Source organism: Odocoileus virginianus, unplaced genomic scaffold (genome assembly GCF_023699985.2).
Source record: "Odocoileus virginianus isolate 20LAN1187 ecotype Illinois unplaced genomic scaffold, Ovbor_1.2 Unplaced_Scaffold_8, whole genome shotgun sequence".
Lineage (NCBI taxonomy): Eukaryota > Metazoa > Chordata > Mammalia > Artiodactyla > Cervidae > Odocoileus > Odocoileus virginianus.
Genome location: NW_027224270.1, coordinates 486643 through 504663, shown reverse-complemented (window position 1 = coordinate 504663; position 18021 = coordinate 486643). Strand labels below are relative to the sequence as shown.

Here is an 18021-nt window from a genome sequence, read left to right as displayed (position 1 = left end):
GGCCTAGCACGGGGCGTCACTGGGTCGGCAGGGTCCTTGTGGACAGGGCGAGAGGAGCCCGGGGCTCATCTCAGCGTGCACCCCACGTGAATGGAGAGGGATTTCTGTGAAGTTAGCCTACTAGGACTTGTTGAAGCCTCAAATGAGAGCACTTTTGAGCAATAAAGTATTTTTTAATTAAAGACTATGCCTTTCTTAGGCCTGATGGTGAAAGTGAAAGTCGTTCAGTCATGTCCAACTCTTTGTGACCCCGTGGACTATACAGTCCATGGAATTCTCCAGGCCAGAATACTGGAGTGGGTTCCCTTCTCCAGGGGATCTTCCCAACCCAGGGATGGAACCCAGGTCTCCCACATTGCAGGCGGATTCTTTACCAGCTGAGCCACCAGGGGAGCCCGTCTCTTGCATTACAGGTTACTAATGGTGGAGACATCCCCCACCTCTCCTCAGAGCAGACTTGCTTACATTCCAGGGTGGTCCCCCTCTCTGGAAAGGGGGTGGGCAGGTTTTCCAGAAGCACTTAGACGAGACTGGATAATGCCCTTCGCTTGTGTTGGGGCAGCCCCTGGTCTACCCGCGTTGCTTCATAGGAATCAGGATTTGAGAGCAGGCAAGTTGTTACTCTGCCTACTACTATTGCTGTGAGCCGCAAACAGGTTTGTTGTTTTTTTTTTTTTGGTTTTGTATTTTAATTGAGATGTAATTGACATATCACATTATATTAGTTTCAGGTATACAACATAATGATTTGATATTTGTACATATTGCAAAATAATCACCAGACGTCTAGTGAACATCTGACAGCACACATAGTTACAGGTATTTTTTCTTGGGAGAACTTTTAAGATTTACTCTCAGCAGCTTTCAAATACGCAACACAGTGTAGCCAGCTAGAGTCCCCTAGGACTTGAGTGGAAGTTTGTTCCCTTTGACCCCCATCACCTGTTTCACCAAGAACCCCCTCCCAAGCCCAACTCAGCCTCTGGCGACCACCAAGCTGGTTTTTGTAAGTTCATTCGTTTGGTTCCTTCCTTCATTCCTTTCTAAATATAAGTGAGATCACACTCACTTATCTGACTTATTTTACTGAGAATACTGTCTTCAGATTCCATGCATGTTGTCACACATGACAACACTTCACTCTTTTTTATGGCTGACTAATTTCCACTGTATTTGAATACCACATTTTCTTTATCCACTCATCTATAGATTGGATACTTAGATTACTTCCATGTCTTGTCTATTGTAAACAATGCTGCAATGAACTAGGGGGTGCATACATCTTTTTGAGTTAGTGTTTTTTGTATTCTTTGGATAAATACACAGACATGGAATTGCCGGTAGTTCTATTTTTAATTTGTTGAGGAAACTCCATGCTTTTTTTCCCCACAGTGGCTGAAGCGATTTACATTGCCACCAGTGGTCCACAAGTGTTTTCTATTCCCCACATCCTTCCAGCATTTGTTATTTCTTTCTGATAACTGCCCTTCTGACAGATGCGAAGTGATAGTTCACTGTGGTCTTCATTTGCATTTCCCTGATGATTAGCAATGTTGAGCCCTTTTTCACATATGTGTTTGCCCTGTCTATGTCATCTTTGGAAAAAGGTCTATTCAGATTCTCTGCCATTATTATTTGCTATTGAGTTGCATGAGTTCTCCCTATATTTTGAATAGTATCCCCTTATCAAGTACATGATTTGCAAATATTTTCTACCATTTAGTATGTTGCCTTTTCATTTTCTTGATGGTTTCTTTTGCTTTGTAGAAGCTTTTTAGTTTGATATAACCCATGCTTCTGTTACTTTGCTTTGGTGTCAAATCCAAAAAAGCATCACCATGACTTGTATCAAGGAGCTGACCACCTGTGCTGTTCCCTAGCAGTTTTAGGGCTTCGTGTCTTCATGTAAGTCATTAACCTATTTTGAGTTTATTTTTGCACGTGCATGTGGCTGTCCAGTTATCCCACCAGCATTTACTGAGGAGACTGTTCTTTCCTCATTGTACCAAGAATATATTCTTGGCTCTGTTGTCATAAATTAATTTGGCATATATGTGTGGGTTTATTTCTGGGCCATCTATTCTGCCCCAGTGATCTCTGCGTCTGTTTTTATGCCAATACCATACCCTTTTGATTACTATAGCTTTGCAATGAGTTTGAAATCTGAGAGCATGATGACTCTAGCTTTGTTCTTTCTCAAGATTGCTCTGGATTCTTGGGATTTTTTGTGGCTCCATACACATTCTAGGCTTGTTTGTGCTTCTGTGAAAAATGCTCTTAGAATTTTGATAAGGATTGTGTTGAATTCCTAGATTTCTTTGGGTAATAGGGACATTTTAATATTATTGATTCTTAAAATCCATGAGCATGGTTATTTTTCCATCTATCTGTGTCTGCTTCAATTTTTTCATCAGTGTTTAATAATTTTAATGTACAAGTCTTTGACCTCCTTGGTTAAATTTATTCCTAGATATCCTTTTTGACGCAATTGTAAATAGTATTGTTTTCTTCCATTCTCCTTTGGTTAGTTTGTTATTGGTGTATAGAAGTGCAAAGATTTTTGTATATTAACTTTGTATCCTGCAACTTTACTGAATTCTTTGATTAATTCGGTTTTCTTTTTTTCTTTTTTTTGAGTCTTTATGGTTTTCTATGTAAAATGTCATGTTATCTGCAAATACTGACAGTTTTACTTCTTTGTCTCTGATTTGAATGTCTTGTTTGTTTTTCTTGTCTAATTGGTCTGGCAAGACTTCTAATATGTGGTAAGAGTGGGCATTGTCTCATTTCTGATCTTAGAGGAAAAACTTTCAGCTTACAGTCACTGAGTATGCAGTTAGCTGTGGATTTGTCATATCTGGCCTTTATTATGTTGAAGTACATTTCCTCTGTACCCACTTTGTTGAGAGTTTTTATCATAAATCGTTGAATTTGGTCAAATGCCTTTTCTGCATCTATTGAAATGATGATATGGTTTTTATCCATCATTTTGTTAACATGGTGAATCACATTGATTGGTTTGTAAATGTCAAACTATCTTTTTACCCTGGGAATAAATTTCACCTGATTATGATATATGGTTCTTTTAAAAGTGTCTTTTTCAACAATCCTGCTGAATTTGGTTTGCTAATATTTTACTGAAGATTTTTGCATATATTTTCTTTTTTTTTTTTTTTTTTTTTGAGCATAACAAAGTTTAATGGTGGCTTTTTTAGGTGAATGCTCGAAAGTATTCAACATTAAACTCAACTTACTTTACATGTTTGCAAACACATTATTAGCAATTCTTAAATATTTCAAATCAACTAATTCAAAGCACAGAAGGCTTGTTCTCAAGTAACTCTTCTGAGGTGACATGAGACTGAACGAAGCCTATAACTTGAGTCCAGGTCTCTAGCCAACAATCACCATATCATCGCTGGTGAATTCATATGAGGGAACTTCAAGGTTGAGAGGTGCAGGCCCCTTCCTGATCCTGCCAGACGCATCATAGTGTGACCCATGGCAAGGGCAGTAATAACCACCAAAATCTCCTGCATTTGCAATGGGTACACAACCAAGATGAGTGCAAACACCTATCAGGATAACCCATTCCGGTTTCTTTACTCGCTCTAAGTCATGCTGTGGGTCCCTCAACTGGGACACTTCAACTGCAGCTTCCTGGTCAATTTCCTTCTTGGTTCGATGGCGCACGAACAGGGGTTTGCCTATCCATTTGAAAGCCATGTTCTTCCCCTCTGGAATATCGGATAACTTGATTTCAATTTTCGACATGGCCAACACATCAGCAGAAGCACTCATGCTGGAAACAAACTGAGAGACGACATTCTTGGCAGCATATGCAACACCCACAGTAGTTGTTGCAGTTATCAAATAGGAAAAACCTTTTCGAGCCTCACTGCTCTCTTTTGAAGACTTTGTACTATCTAACACTTCAGGGCGACGATAGTCAGAGAAGTCAGGCACTTTGATGTCTGTATGGGAATAACGAACAGAAGCAGGGACATTGAGGCCAACGGAAGCGACCAAAGGCCAGCCCGCGGCCTGGCCTCTGAGGGACTCCCGGCACAGGACGGAGCGCTTCGAGTCCAGCACAGGCGACTGCGAGGTGGCGGGCACCGCGGCCTGTACCAAGGGCCGCAGCGCGCCCGCCACCCCGCGGGACGTGGCCGACAGGACGGGCGTGAACGGGCCCGAGCGGGCAGCGACCGACAACCTTTGCATATATTTTCATCAGCAATGTTGGCCTATAATTTTTTCTTGCGGTATCCTTGTCTGGTTTTGGTATCAAAGTAATGCTGGCCTTGGGGTTGGCATTCTTTCTTGTGTGTTTTTGAGAGTTATGTTTTATTTGGTGGGTAAGTTTTATGACTTCAAGCCTGCGAGACAGCATCTCAAGTAACTTTGAGAGGACTGCTCTGAGGAGGCGAGAAGAAGAGCTAGGTTATATAGATGCTTGTTTGTTTGTTTGCTATTTTTTTCCAATTGGAGGGTGATTTCTTTACATATTGTGCTGGTTTCTGCCACACAACCATGTGAATCAGCCGTAAGCACACATCCATTCCCTCCCTCTCACCCCATCCCACCCCATCCCACCCCTCTGAGTGGCCATCTTACAAAGAGACAGAGGCATATAAATTGTCCTCTCTGAATGGATTTTATCCATTGGGCATCAGGTGACGGACAGACTTCTGTGTGTCTGAAATCTCTCCAGTCTCCCATGCTGATCATGACTCCTTGATCATCTGCCTGCCCATAGGCCTTAGAGGGTTGCAGGCCTCTGATCATCCCCGAGTAACAGAGGCCTGAGTCCTCCAGGGACATGGTTCCAACTGGAGCCAGTGTCTGCATCCTACATGTGTTTTAGACTGGAGCCGTGCCCCCTGCCACATGCAGACTAGGTGACTAGAATTTGGAGGGCGGTTTCGAGCACGCACGCTGACCTCGCTTACTCCTGGCCCACAGCTGGGCACGCTTTGCTTTCTCATGTGCCAGGTCAGCCTTCAGCTGCGTTAGTCCCTGCAGTGCTCACTGCCCGGCTCCTCGGGGCCCTGTAAGAGGCCACAGCCTTTGTGATCAGCTGGGCACATAGCCCAAGAGGGCTGACTCCAGGCTGATGAGAGAATGAAAGGGATGCAGTTTATAGCAAAGTGGTTCTGTATTCGAGCAGAGTCAAATTTCTGGCCCAGAATTATATTCCCGATACCTTTCCACAGGGTTCAGTTCCAATGAGCAATGATTTTCCTTTTCCCTGTATTCCCTTTTAGATGTGTTTTCTGGAAGTCTACCCCTCTTCATCTCCATGCATCCTAAATCTCAGTTCGTACAAGTTCAACATCACAGAGTTAATATGTTGCCAAAAAAGGGGCCCAGAACATGCCAGGCAGGGAGGCAGCGCTGGCCAGGTCCCTTCGTCTTAGATTCGGTGACTGCACTTCCGAGCTTGCCTAGGATTGTCCTGTGGTCCCAGTTGTTAAGAGAATCCCCTTTCACCATTAAGACAGTCTCAAACTTTCATGGCCCCCAACCTTTGACCCCTCCAACCCCCGCTTTGGCATCTGTGGGCCGGTGATCTGAAGGCGTTGCTTCACTGTGTGGGCCTGAAGGTCGGGGAATTCCTGTGAATTCTCTCCGTCAACACCCATCCTGGTAGATGTCAAACACGGGAAGTCCTTGAGTGTGTCCCGCACGAGAACTGCTTTGAGGATGAATGAGGCAACGGTAGGATAGGTCCTTGAAACGGAACTCGAGTTTCACTCGTGTGAGAGATTCCAGTGGCTGTTACTGTCATAGCTGACATAAAAGAGCTTTCAGAAGGTGAATGAGTGAGTGAGTGAGAGTTGCTCAGTTGTGTCCGACTCTTTGAACCCAGTCCATGGGATTCTCCAGGCCAGAACACTGGAGTGGGTAGCCTTTCCCTTCTCCAGGGGATCTTCCCAACCCAGGGATCGAACCCAGGTCTCCTGCATTGCGGGCAGATTCTTTACCAGCTGAGTTATCAGGGAAGCCCTCATAAGGTGAATATACGCCCCCAAATTCCAACAGTAATACAGACTAACAGGCTCCCGGGGTGGGGGTCGGGGGAGTGTTAAGGCTCTCTCTCCACCCCCTCTCAGCCCTTGTAGAACAGTCCGTCTGTGAGCTGTGGCGCTCCCACTTTGCTGGGCTTCTGGGCACCCCGAGAGATACGGAGAGCCCAGGCCTGAGTCACAGCAGGAGGCAGGCAAGGGAATCCAGGGCTGCGGGGAGCGCGGGGCCGGGGCCGCAGAGCTCGGAAGGGCCGAGGCGGGGCAGAAGAGGACGGGGCGCCGCCCGCGCGGCGCCCTCCCCCGGAAGAGGCCAGAGCCTTTGAACTCTGAGATCTCAGAGGGCTGAGCCCGCTCTCCCGGCGCCCACGCTGCTTCCCTCAAACCCGAAGCCTGTGTTGCTCTGAACCGAGGGCGCGGCTGCCGAGTCCCACCATCCCTCCGCCTTTCCCAGCGCCGGCCTCCGAGCAAGGCCGGCCGCCGCGGCGCTCACTCCCCGCGGGCTGAGCCCTCCGCCCGCGGCAGCCCCGGAGCAGGGCGGGCCGGCCGTGGGCTGGCGGGTCTTCTCGGCTCGGGGAAGGGTGCTGCTCTGAGGACCTCGCTGTCGGCCCACTTCATCCTTCTCTCGGGAACCCCGAGGCCAGAAGAAAGATTTCCTTCTTACCTCATCATCTGGGTTTCTTAAAAGCATTTTCAAACCATTATAGATAGGGAGGAGGTATCCCACGAGAAATATAAAAATGCCAATTTCCTCCCTTTAAAAAATGTGCTTCCGAGGAACACAGCGAACACAGATAAATCAAGAGTGTGCGTCTGGCTCTGTCCATGGTGCTGAGCTGACACGTGGGGCCCGCGGACGTCCCCGAGACAGACTGCCAGAGATCTCATTTGGCCTCCTGGTAATGTCCAGCGTCGGGGCTCCAGGCTTAGTTGGCACTTTTTCACTGTCAGCTTCTTGCCAGGAAAAACGCTGGGGAGTAGAAGGAAGAAAGCAAAAGACTTTCAAAGCCAGCATCCTAATGTGTCTTGCAGGGGAGGTCGGGGGAAGCATCAAGGCAACCCTGTTCTTGACGTGCTTCTGAGTGCAACAGCCTTGCGTTTGATCTTTATTGAGAACTGCATCATTACTTTTTAAAGTCTCAGGACAAAAACATCCCTGACCATTGTCGTGTTTTGCTTTTGCAGTCTGATATTTGACAGCAAATTATAGGGATGACAAACCTAGGACTCTCGAAAGAAAGATGATCAGCGATTCAAAACACAGACATCAAAAAGGTGGTTAGCTGGTCTGGCTATTCCGAGCGCCACTTTCCCAGTGTGGCTAAAGACCCGGTTCTTGTAGAAGCCAAGAACACCTGGGGCGGTCTGTCTGGGGCTGGAGGAAGGAAGCACAGTCACACAGCCTCACAGGGGAGAGGGGAGGCGTCCCTGGGGTGAGGGAAGCCACGGTTTCCCAGACACCAGGCATTTGCATGCGACCCTCGGTGTTTCTGAGCCATGTGCCATTGGGACTGGTCCTTATTTGCTCTGGACAGTTTTCCCATCTAATTTAAAGTGGGTATTATCTCACTGGTTTGATGGGCTAGTTTGAAGTTTTATTATTGCATATTAAAATCAATAGGTACCTATAAATATGACATACCACCTAAATCATCCGGAGGGTTAGCCAGTGGCTCACATACCTCTTGAGGAAGTATCGGGAAGGCTGGGCCCCTGCACGCACAGAGGCCCCAGCAGCAGTCCTGGGGGCCATGAGTATCCCTCACTTTCTAACACCTTGTACTCAGTCACACGCCCGCTGGCTACCGGGGTGGGCCAGAGCAGTCGCTTCTCAGCGTTTGGAATGATAGCGACTCAAGTACGACACTGCTGATTTCATGGGAAAATCAGTTGACTATGTTTTAATTTGTGTAGCTGGTTTGGGTAGACACAGCTTTTCAAAATGTCTGTGCGGGGAGGATGATGAGAATGGGTTTTCAGTGTAGGAAGTTCAGCAGCCACTGGCTCGGATCACCCCATCCTCTGTGAAGGAACTGAGCTCTGGGGGGCTCCCACAACAAGCTCCTAGAGGGCCCCAGAGTCCTGACCCCGAGCCGGCCGCTCCGCATCTCTCCCCTCTGTTCCCCCCAGGGCCGATGGCCTCTGACAGCGTCTGTGTCAAACGAATAACCAGAGCTCTGGATGAGGAGTGGCAGCTCCCTGACCCCAGAGGAGTCACAGGCTGGGAAAGGCGCTCCAGGTCGAGTCTGAACGGACGTAAGTGGTGTGGTCTGTGTCCAGGGTGGGTGGGGGGCCTGTGGTGGAGGGGACCGTGAGGATTTCCCTTAATCCTCGTTCACACTTGGGGCCAGAGCAGGGCCTCCATCACAGACATGGTTCCCCTGACACGGCTGAGTCAGTGATAAGTCAGTGATAAGTCAGTAGATAAGCTGAGTGGGAATGGACGTGCCCCCACGTGTCACATCTTCCGGTCCTCATGGGACCCAGCCCCCACACAGCACAGCCATACTGCTCCCCCAGCCCCCTCACAGTAAGCCTCACTGCACCCCCAGCCCCCACACAGGAAGCCTCACTGCACCCCCAACCCCCACACAGGAAGCCTCACTGCACCCCCAGCCCCCACACAGGAAGCCTCACTGCACCCCCAGCCCCCTCACAGTAAGCCTCACTGCACCCCCAGCCCCCACACAGGAAGCCGCACTCCCCCCCAGCCCCCACACAGGAAGCCTCACTGCACCCCCAGCCCCCACACAGGAAGCCTCACTCACCCCCAGCCTCCACACAGCAAAGCCTCACTGCACCCCCAGCCCCCTCACAGTAAGCCTCACTGCACCCCCAGCCCCCACACAGGAAGCCTCACTCACCCCCAGCCTCCACACAGCAAAGCCTCATTGCACCCCCAGCCCCCTCACAGGAAGCCTCACTGCACCCCCAGCCCCCTCACAGTAAGCCTCACTCACCCCCAGCCCCCTCACAGTAAGCCTCACTGCACCCCCAGCCCCCTCACAGTAAGCCTCACTGCACCCCCAGCCCCCTCACAGCAAAGCCTCACTGCACCCCCAGCCCCCTCACAGTAAGCCTCACTCACCCCCAGCCCCCACAGTAAGCCTCACTCACCCCCAGCCCCCTCACAGTAAGCCTCACTGCACCCCCAGCCCCCTCACAGTAAGCCTCACTGCACCCCCAGCCCCCACACAGGAAGCCTCACTGCACCCCCAGCCCCCACACAGGAAGCCTCACTCACCCCCAGCCCCCTCACAGGAAGCCTCACTGCACCCCCAGCCCCCTCACAGGAAGCCTCACTGCACCCCCAGCCCCCTCACAGGAAGCCTCACTGCACCCCCAGCCTCCACACAGGAAGCCTCACTGCACCCCCAGCTCCCTCACAGGAAGCCTCACTGCACCCCCAGCCCCCTCACAGGAAGCCTCACTGCACCCCCAGCCCCTCACACAGGAAGCCTCACTCACCCCCAGCCCCCTCACAGGAAGCCTCACTGCACCCCCAGCCCCCTCACAGGAAGCCTCACTGCACCCCCAGCCCCCACACAGGAAGCCTCACTGCACCCCCAGCCCCCACACAGGAAGCCTCACTCACCCCCAGCCTCCACACAGGAAGCCTCACTCACCCCCAGCCCCCTCACAGTAAGCCTCACTGCACCCCCAGCCCCCTCACAGCCTCACTGCACCCCCGCCCCCACACAGGAAGCCTCACTGCACCCCCAGCCCCCACACAGGAAGCCTCACTCACCCCCAGCCTCCACACAGCAAAGCCTCACTCACCCCCAGCCCCCTCACAGTAAGCCTCACTGCACCCCCAGCCCCCTCACAGCCTCACTGCACCCCCGCCCCCTCACAGGAAGCCTCACTGCACCCCCAGCCCCCACACAGGAAGCCTCACTGCACCCCCAGCCCCCACACAGGAAGCCTCACTGCACCCCCAGCCCCCACACAGGAAGCCTCACTCACCCCCAGCCTCCACACAGGAAGCCTCACTGCACCCCCAGCCTCCACACAGGAAGCCTCACTGCACCCCCAGCCTCCACACAGGAAGCCTCACTGCACCCCCAGCCCCCACACAGGAAGCCTCACTCACCCCCAGCCCCCTCACAGTAAGCCTCACAGCACCCCCAGCCCCCTCACAGGAAGCCTCACTGCACCCCCAGCCCCCTCACAGGAAGCCTCACTGCACCCCCAGCCTCCACACAGGAAGCCTCACTCACCCCCAGCCTCCACACAGGAAGCCTCACTGCACCCCCAGCCCCCACACAGGAAGCCTCACTCACCCCCAGCCCCCACACAGGAAGCCGCACTGCACCCCCAGCCCCCTCACAGTAAGCCTCACTGCACCCCCAGCCCCCACACAGGAAGCCTCACTGCACCCCCAGCCCCCTCACAGTAAGCCTCACTGCACCCCCAGCCCCCACACAGGAAGCCTCACTGCACCCCCAGCCCCCTCACAGGAAGCCTCACTGCACCCCCAGCCCCCACACAGGAAGCCTCACTGCACCCCCAGCCCCCTCACAGGAAGCCTCACTGCACCCCCAGCTCCCACACAGGAAGCCTCACTGCACCCCCAGCTCCGCCGAGTCCTGTCTGTGCCTCTTGAGAGCCAGGGCCTTGCCAGCCCCACCCAGCACAGGACTGTGGGCGCAAACGGGGGCTCTGCAGGGTGCGGCGGCCGCGTGCAGCCTGGCGCGGCTCTGGGCAGCTTGCCCCCGGGGCCCGAGGCCACCCTCTGTGTGTGTGAAAGGACCACGTCCTTTGTCTGCCTTCTTTATTCCTTTCTTTCCCGCTAGTGATTTCTCTTCCCCAGGCTGGCCCCTCAGGGTTCAGGCTCAGCTCCAGGAAGGGGAAGCAGAAGACCCGGGTGGTTCCCGCAGGCCCGCTGATTAGTTTTAAGCATCTCGCCTCTCCCCAGGACTCTCGGTTCTGTAGCCAGCCTCCTCTTGACGTCACTTCTATTTCTGTATCATCCTCCCAGCTTTCCGTGCGGACGCGGATTTCATTAGCGATGGGAGCTGATAAAGACAGACAGCCCATCCATGATTTAAAATTCGCTGCTCTAATTTAATCTCTTCTTTGATGTGTCTGCTTCCGAGGCAGTGTAATCAGTTGGGTTTTCTTGGCTGCTGTTCACATCTCTAATTTTTAGCTGCGGGGTCAATGTATTTACCCTTCCCTGCCCTTTCCTCAGAGTAATCAGTCTTCACAAGCATGCTACCTACCTGAGGAAAGTGCCTCCTGTCTCATCTCTCCACACACTCTCTCCTCCCGGAAGTCCCTCCCCGCCGCTCGCTCGCTGCGGCATCTGGTAGACCAGCGCTCTGGGCGTGGGCTGCCTGCCCCGGGGGGTGCCTCTCAGCTGCCTCCCTGCCGGCGGGTGCCCTGCCTTCTCTGTCTCTTTGGAACCAGCTGGACAAGGCGCTCACGCGTGGGGGTGGGGACTGTGTGGCGGGATTCAGCTGAACGGCGCCTCGGTTTTAGGGCCCTGAGCCGCAGGAAAGCGCTGGCAGGACCCGCGGCTTCTCTTCTCGGGGTCGTGTGACCACGTCAGCTCAGTCACGTTTCTGAGCGAAGCATCTCACAGCAGCACCTCTCAGCCTGAGCAACTGGATGCGGTGGTTTAGGGGGTGGCTGTTTCCTGAACTTGGATCTTGCTCACCTTTGCCACCTGTAAACCGGACTGTAAAACTTTGCCCGAGGAGAGGAGGCGAGTGGGGAGGGGGCTACAGGGACGCTGGAGATGCCTCGCTGGGGTTGTTCGGGCACACTTCCCTATGAGCGGGTGAGTGTGCGTGAGTGTGCAGGGCGGGAGAGAGGACGAAGGTGCAGCTGAGGCAGAAATCACTCCTACAGTTTCAAGGTGAACTTCCAGGAGGCTCGGCTGTCTGCCTCCCCTCTTTCAAAGACCTCAGAATGAGTGAACTGCAAACATGGCATGGCAGGAGAAATGAGGAGCTGGTCAACCAGGTCCCCTAAGCCTTAATTCCTTCTATGGGCAAAGTGCCTTTTTAAAAATTTAGATAGGTTGCGAATAGGTTGCATATTTACATGATTCAAATATTGAAACAGTATTTAAGGTATGCACTGACATGCTCCCATCAATCTTCTCATTTATTTTCCTTCCTAGAGTTTCTCTAGACAAATATAAGCAAATGGAGAAGATATATTCTTATTCCTTAGTATTTCAGAAATAAAAGACCTCATATTGTTTCTAAAGTTCTGCATCTTTAAAAAGAAAAGCATTTATTTTGACAGATTTCAAACAAACAGCAAAGTTGGAAGATTTTTAACAATTGGAAGACCAACCAGTTCAGTTCAGTCGCTCAGTCACGTCCGACTCTTGGCGACCCCATGGACCACAGCACGCCAGGCCTCCCTGTCCATCACCAACTCCTGGAGTTTACTCAAACTCATGTCCGTTGAGTCAGTGATGCCATCAGAAGACCAAGCATATGCCTATAAATTTATATTTTACAATTAATGCCTTTCTATACTTGTCTTTTCACATACCTATTCATTTTTTCACTACTCTAGCCTTCAATCCATTCATCTTCTTTTAAAATGTATTTCAAAATAAATCACAGACATCATCACACTCCTATAAGTTCAGCTTGAAGATATTAGAGTTCAGTATGTGTTGTGCAGAAATCTTAAGTGTACATCTGCCGGTTATGACAAATGAACATCCCTGTGAAAGCCAACTCCTAACTGTGATATAGAACAACACAATTTCCCAGCAGTGTCCCCATGTGATGTTTGGTCAATCCTATTCCCACCCCAGAGGCAGCCACTGTTCTGATTTTTTTTTTTCCACCACAGAGCAGTTTTGTTTAACTTCAAATAAGTGGAATCATATAGTTTATACTCTTTTATAAGGAGTATAAACTATATAAACTTTATATAAGGCTTATTTAAACTTTATATAAGGCTTTTTTAATGTAGCATAATGCTTTTAAGATTTATTATGTTGCATTGATCAGTAATGCATTCTTTTTTATTGCTGAATAAGATCTTTTTTATTGGGATATCTTACCCATAGATCACAGTTTATTCATTCTCCTATTGATAGACACCTAGTCTTTTTCTAATTTTTTGGCTGCTAACAGTCTATAAACGTTCTATTTTTTGTTACCATATGATGCATGTTTTCATTTCTCTTGGGTAAATACTTAGGAGTTGAATTGGCAGGTTGTAGAGAGGTGTATGTTGATCCATTTTTACTCCCACCAGTGATGTACAAGAGTTCCAGTTACTTCACATCCTTGTTAACCTTGGTGTTGTCAGCCTACACTTTTAGCCATTCTGTGAATGCGTCCTGGTGTTTAATTATGACTTTAGCTTGAATTTCCCTGACAGCCAATGATAAGGGGTGCCTTTTCAGTGCCTATTCACCTTTCACACATCTTTTGTGAATGGTCTTTCTCGGCCCCATTTATAAAACTAGATTTTTTTTTTAAATTTTAAAAAGATCTTTTGTCCATTAAAAAAATCGAGTTGTTTATCTTTTATTATTGAGTTGTGGAAGTTCTCTTTTAGATACGTGCTTTGTGATTATTTTCCCTTGGTTTGTGGCTTGCCTATTCATTGTCCCTTTGGATGAGTGTAAGTTTTAACATTTGAAATTAGCAATTTTTTTAAGGTTTTTTGTTCTTTCTGTCCTAGAAATATTTGACTACCCCCTCACTGAGTCACAGACTCTTACACTTTACTCTAAAATATTTATGACTTTAAATATTATTTGTGGCCTATGACTCATCTCAATTTTTGAGTATCATCTGAGGTAGGGATTGAAGTTCTTTCTTCCCCCCCATATCCCGTCCACTATTTCAGGGTCATTTTTTGAGAAGACTTTCTTTCTCCCATTGCATTACTTTGATAAAATTGAGTGTATAATTTGAGGTCAGTTTATGGGCTCCATTATGTTCCACTTATCTTTTGTCAATCCTTGCACCAGTACTGCCTTCTTAGTAAAAGTCCTCCTACTTTTGATACTCTAACAAAGATTGCTTTGGTATTCTGGCCCTTTAAGCTTTCATATATATTTTATAATCTACCTGTTTGGTTTTTAAAAGATATTTTTTTAAGCTTTGAATTTTGCCAGTCTGAAGGGAAAGAAATGGTATTTCAGTGTTGTCTCTTCGTTTTCATTTCTCTCATTAGTCGTGACCTTGAGTATCGCACGGACCTTCCAGCAGGAGGAGGTGAGCTGGGTCAGACCAGCTGGGGACAGAGCGCTCACGGGAGGACCAGTGGCCGCGCTCTGGCCTGGCCAGTCCTCAGGCCCCGCAGACGCTTTCCTGATCCTCACTCCTGCTTGCGCTGTCCAGCCCACACTCGGGAAGCATCTAGTCCCTTCCGGGGGGTAGAAGGTGCTATAGCGCAGCTCAGGCCAAGATTGACAGAGTCTAGAGAATTCAGGCAGGAGACTCAAGTCCAGTTTTGGGGGCAGGGGACTCGGAGGCGAAAGGAAAGCCCACGCCGAAGGCGCCTGCTGGCTGGCCAGGCCGGACATCTGCTTGGCGCCCCAAGGCTCTGCCTCCGATCACGGGCTCCTGTGACCACTCTCAGGTGGCTGGGCCGAGACAGGCAGACACATTACGGCCTGGGTGCTGGGACCGATCGCACAAAGTGTCACGCTCAGCCCTCTGAATCTAGATGCTTAAGCAAAGTGCTGGTCATTCCAGAGAGAAAACAAGACGATGGAATTAATCCCAAATTAGATGACAATATTTTCAAGTGTCCTCTCTGTCCGCCAGGCCTGCCAGGTAGAGATCATCTTCTTTAACATGGATGGAAGTCTTGATGATTTCCTGACAGATATTTTTGGAACTAGAGCATGTCATTCCATGGGTCTGCTGTCCTGTTTCAGCAGAAAACTCAGCTATCTGCAGATATGACACTTTTATTAGAGAAATAAGATACTATAAGCAATGTTTTCCTATAGGAAAAATATTAAACAAGTAAATTTTATTATGTTATGTACATACAGAAATATATAGGGTATAAGAAATAAAGGATAGTAATACAGATACAATGTAGAGATCACCCACCCTAAGAAGCAGAGCATGAAGAAGACTTTTAAAGACATTATCTACGTCTCCTAATCCTATTCCTTCTTTTTTCCCCAATAGAAAGCCACTATGTGGAATTTTGTGTTTATTATGCTATAATGTTAACTGCATGCTTCAGTGTTGTAGAAAGAAAAAAAGCTTAGTTGCTCAGTCGTATCTGACTCTTTGCGACCCCATGGACTGTAGTCTACCAGGCTCCTCTGTCCGTGGGATTTTTCAGGCACGAGTACTGGAGTAAATGTTATAAATTTTTTTTATCTTTATGTAAATGGGGTCATGCTATGTGTATTCTTCTATGACTTGCTTCCTTTTAATGTGGAAGCAAATCATAGAAGACATATAATACATTTAAATACATAGAAATACATAGAGATATTTAAAAGGTAGGTTCATTGAGGTGTAATTTACATACAGTAAAACTCACTTGTTAAAGTGTGCAGTTGAAATGTTGTGGTAAACGTTTACAGCTGCATAATAACCCCCACAGTCAAGATAAACAGTATTCCTGTCACTTCATAAAGTTTTCTCACATCCTTAATCGTCGCTTCCTCCACCTGGCGACAAGGTCTGTTTTCTGTCACTATGATTTTTTTTCCTTTTCTAGAGTATCAAAGAAATGAAATCTTACAATATGAAGTTTTTTTCCAGTTTTATCCAGATATACTTGACATACAGCACTGTATCAGGTTAAGGTGAGCATTATAATGATTTGACTCACAACTTACTGTAAAGTGATTACCACAGCAAGTTTAGGTAAAATCTATCATCTCATAGATATAAAAAATAAAGAAGTAAACGTGTTTTTCCTTATAATGAGAACCTCTTAGCCTTTATTATCTTAATAGTTTTCATGTCTCATGTCCGTCCATGTTAACTGTGGTTGTCATGTCATGCGTTTACATTCCTAGGACTTACTTATCTTACAACTGGACATTTGTACTTTTTGATCACCTTTATCTATTATCACCTTCCCTCAATTCCCAGTTCTAATGATCACAATTCTGATATCTTTTTGTATGAGTTTAGTGCTGTCTCTGTTTTTAAATATTTGGATTATTTGGGTTGTGGTTTTGCTATTGAGTTGTGTGAGTTGATTGTATATTTTATATATTACCTCATGATCAGATGTATGATTTGCAGCTTTCTTTTCGGCATTCTGTAGGTTGTCTTTTGTGTTGGTCATTTCTTCTGTGGTATAGAAACTTTTTAGTTTGACGTAGTCAACTCACTCTTTTTTTTTTTTTTTTGTGGCTTGTGATTTAGGGGTTGTATCTCATATCCAAAAAAATCATTCCCTAGAACTGTCAAGAAGCTTTTTCCCATGTTTTCTTCTAGGAGTTTTATGGTTTCCAATCTTACATTTAAGTCTTTAATCCATCTCAAGTTAATTTTTGTGAGGTGTAAGACCGGCGTCTAATTTCATTCTGTCACATGTGAATATTCGGTTTCCTAGCACCATTTATTGAAGAGACTTTTTCTTTTCTCTACTGAGTATTCTTGCCCCATTGTCAAATATTAGTTGGCCTTGTATGCTTTCGTTTACTTCTGGGCCCTCAGTTCTGTTCCATTGGTCTGCATGTTTGTTTTTATGTGAGTATCTTACTGTTTTGGTTACTAGAGCTTTATAACATAGCTTGAAATCAGGAACCACGATGCCTCCCGGCTCCTCTTTTTCAGTTTTGCTTTGGTCGTTCAGGGCCTTCTGTGACTCCATGTGTACTTTAGGGTTGTACCTAATTCTGTGATGCCCCTAGGTAGCACAGACATTTTAACAATATTCCTACTGTACGTGAACAGAGGATAACTTTCTACTTACTTGTGTCTTCTTCACTTTCTTGCATCAGTGTCTTGTAGTTTTCAATGTAGAGATCTTTTATCTCCCAGGTTAAGTTGATTCCTAGGTATTTTATGATTTTTGATGCAATTGTAAAAGGGATTGTTTTCTTTATTTTCAGATAATTCATTGTTGATGTATAGAAATGCTGCTGATTTTTTGTATGCTAATTTTGTATTCTGCAACTTTACTGCATTTGCTGATTAGATCTAAAAGTTTTGGTGGAGTGTTTGGGTTTTTTATATATAAAAGTGTATCATCTGAAAGTAGAGACTATTTTGCGTCTTCCTTTCCAATTCTGATACCTTTTATTTATCTTTTCCTGGTCTGGTCGTTCTGACTAGGACTTCTAGTACGATGTTGAGGAGTCGTGAGACAGGGGACCCTTGTGTGCTCCCAGTCTTAGAGGAAAAGATTCTAACCTCTCACCATTGAATGTGATGTTAGCTGTGGGCTTGTCATATGTGGCTCTTATTATGTTGAGGTACATTCCTTTTATGCCTACTTTGTTAAGGATTTATCATAAATGTTGAATTTGATCAAATGCTTTTTCAGCATCGATTGAGATGATCATAGTTTTTTCATTCTATTAATGTGATGTAGCACATTGATTTTGTGAATATGGAACCATCTTTGCATCTTAAGGATAAATTCCCTAAGATTGTGATGAATGGCCCTTTTGATTGTGATGAATGGCCCTTTTAATATGCTGCTGAATTCAGGTTGCTGGTACTTTATTGAAAATTGTTATGTTTATATTCATCAGGAATATTGGCTTGTAGTTTTCTTTTCTGGTGTGTCCTTTTCTGGCTTTGGCACCAGGGTAATGATGACCTTACAAATTTAGGAAGCGTTCCCTCCTCTGTGATTTTTTTTAAGAAAAGTTTGAAAAGGATTAGTATTAATTCTTTTTGAATGTTTAATAAAATTCACTAGGGAGGCCATCTGGTACTAGGCTTTCCTCTAGTGGGAAGTTTTTTACTATTAATTCAATCTCATTACTAGTAATTGGTCTGCTCAAATTTTCTTTCTTCCTGCAATCTTGGTAGGTTATATATAATTTTTCCTTTTCATCTAGGTTTTCCAG

General features: G+C 47.2%; 1 pseudogene; it reads right to left on the bottom strand.

Moving 5' to 3' along the window:
- Positions 1 to 3156: 3156 nt before the first annotated feature.
- LOC139033468 (cytochrome b-c1 complex subunit Rieske, mitochondrial pseudogene) lies at positions 3157 to 4239 on the bottom strand (annotated as a pseudogene).
- Between the last annotated feature and the right edge of the window lie 13782 nt (positions 4240 to 18021).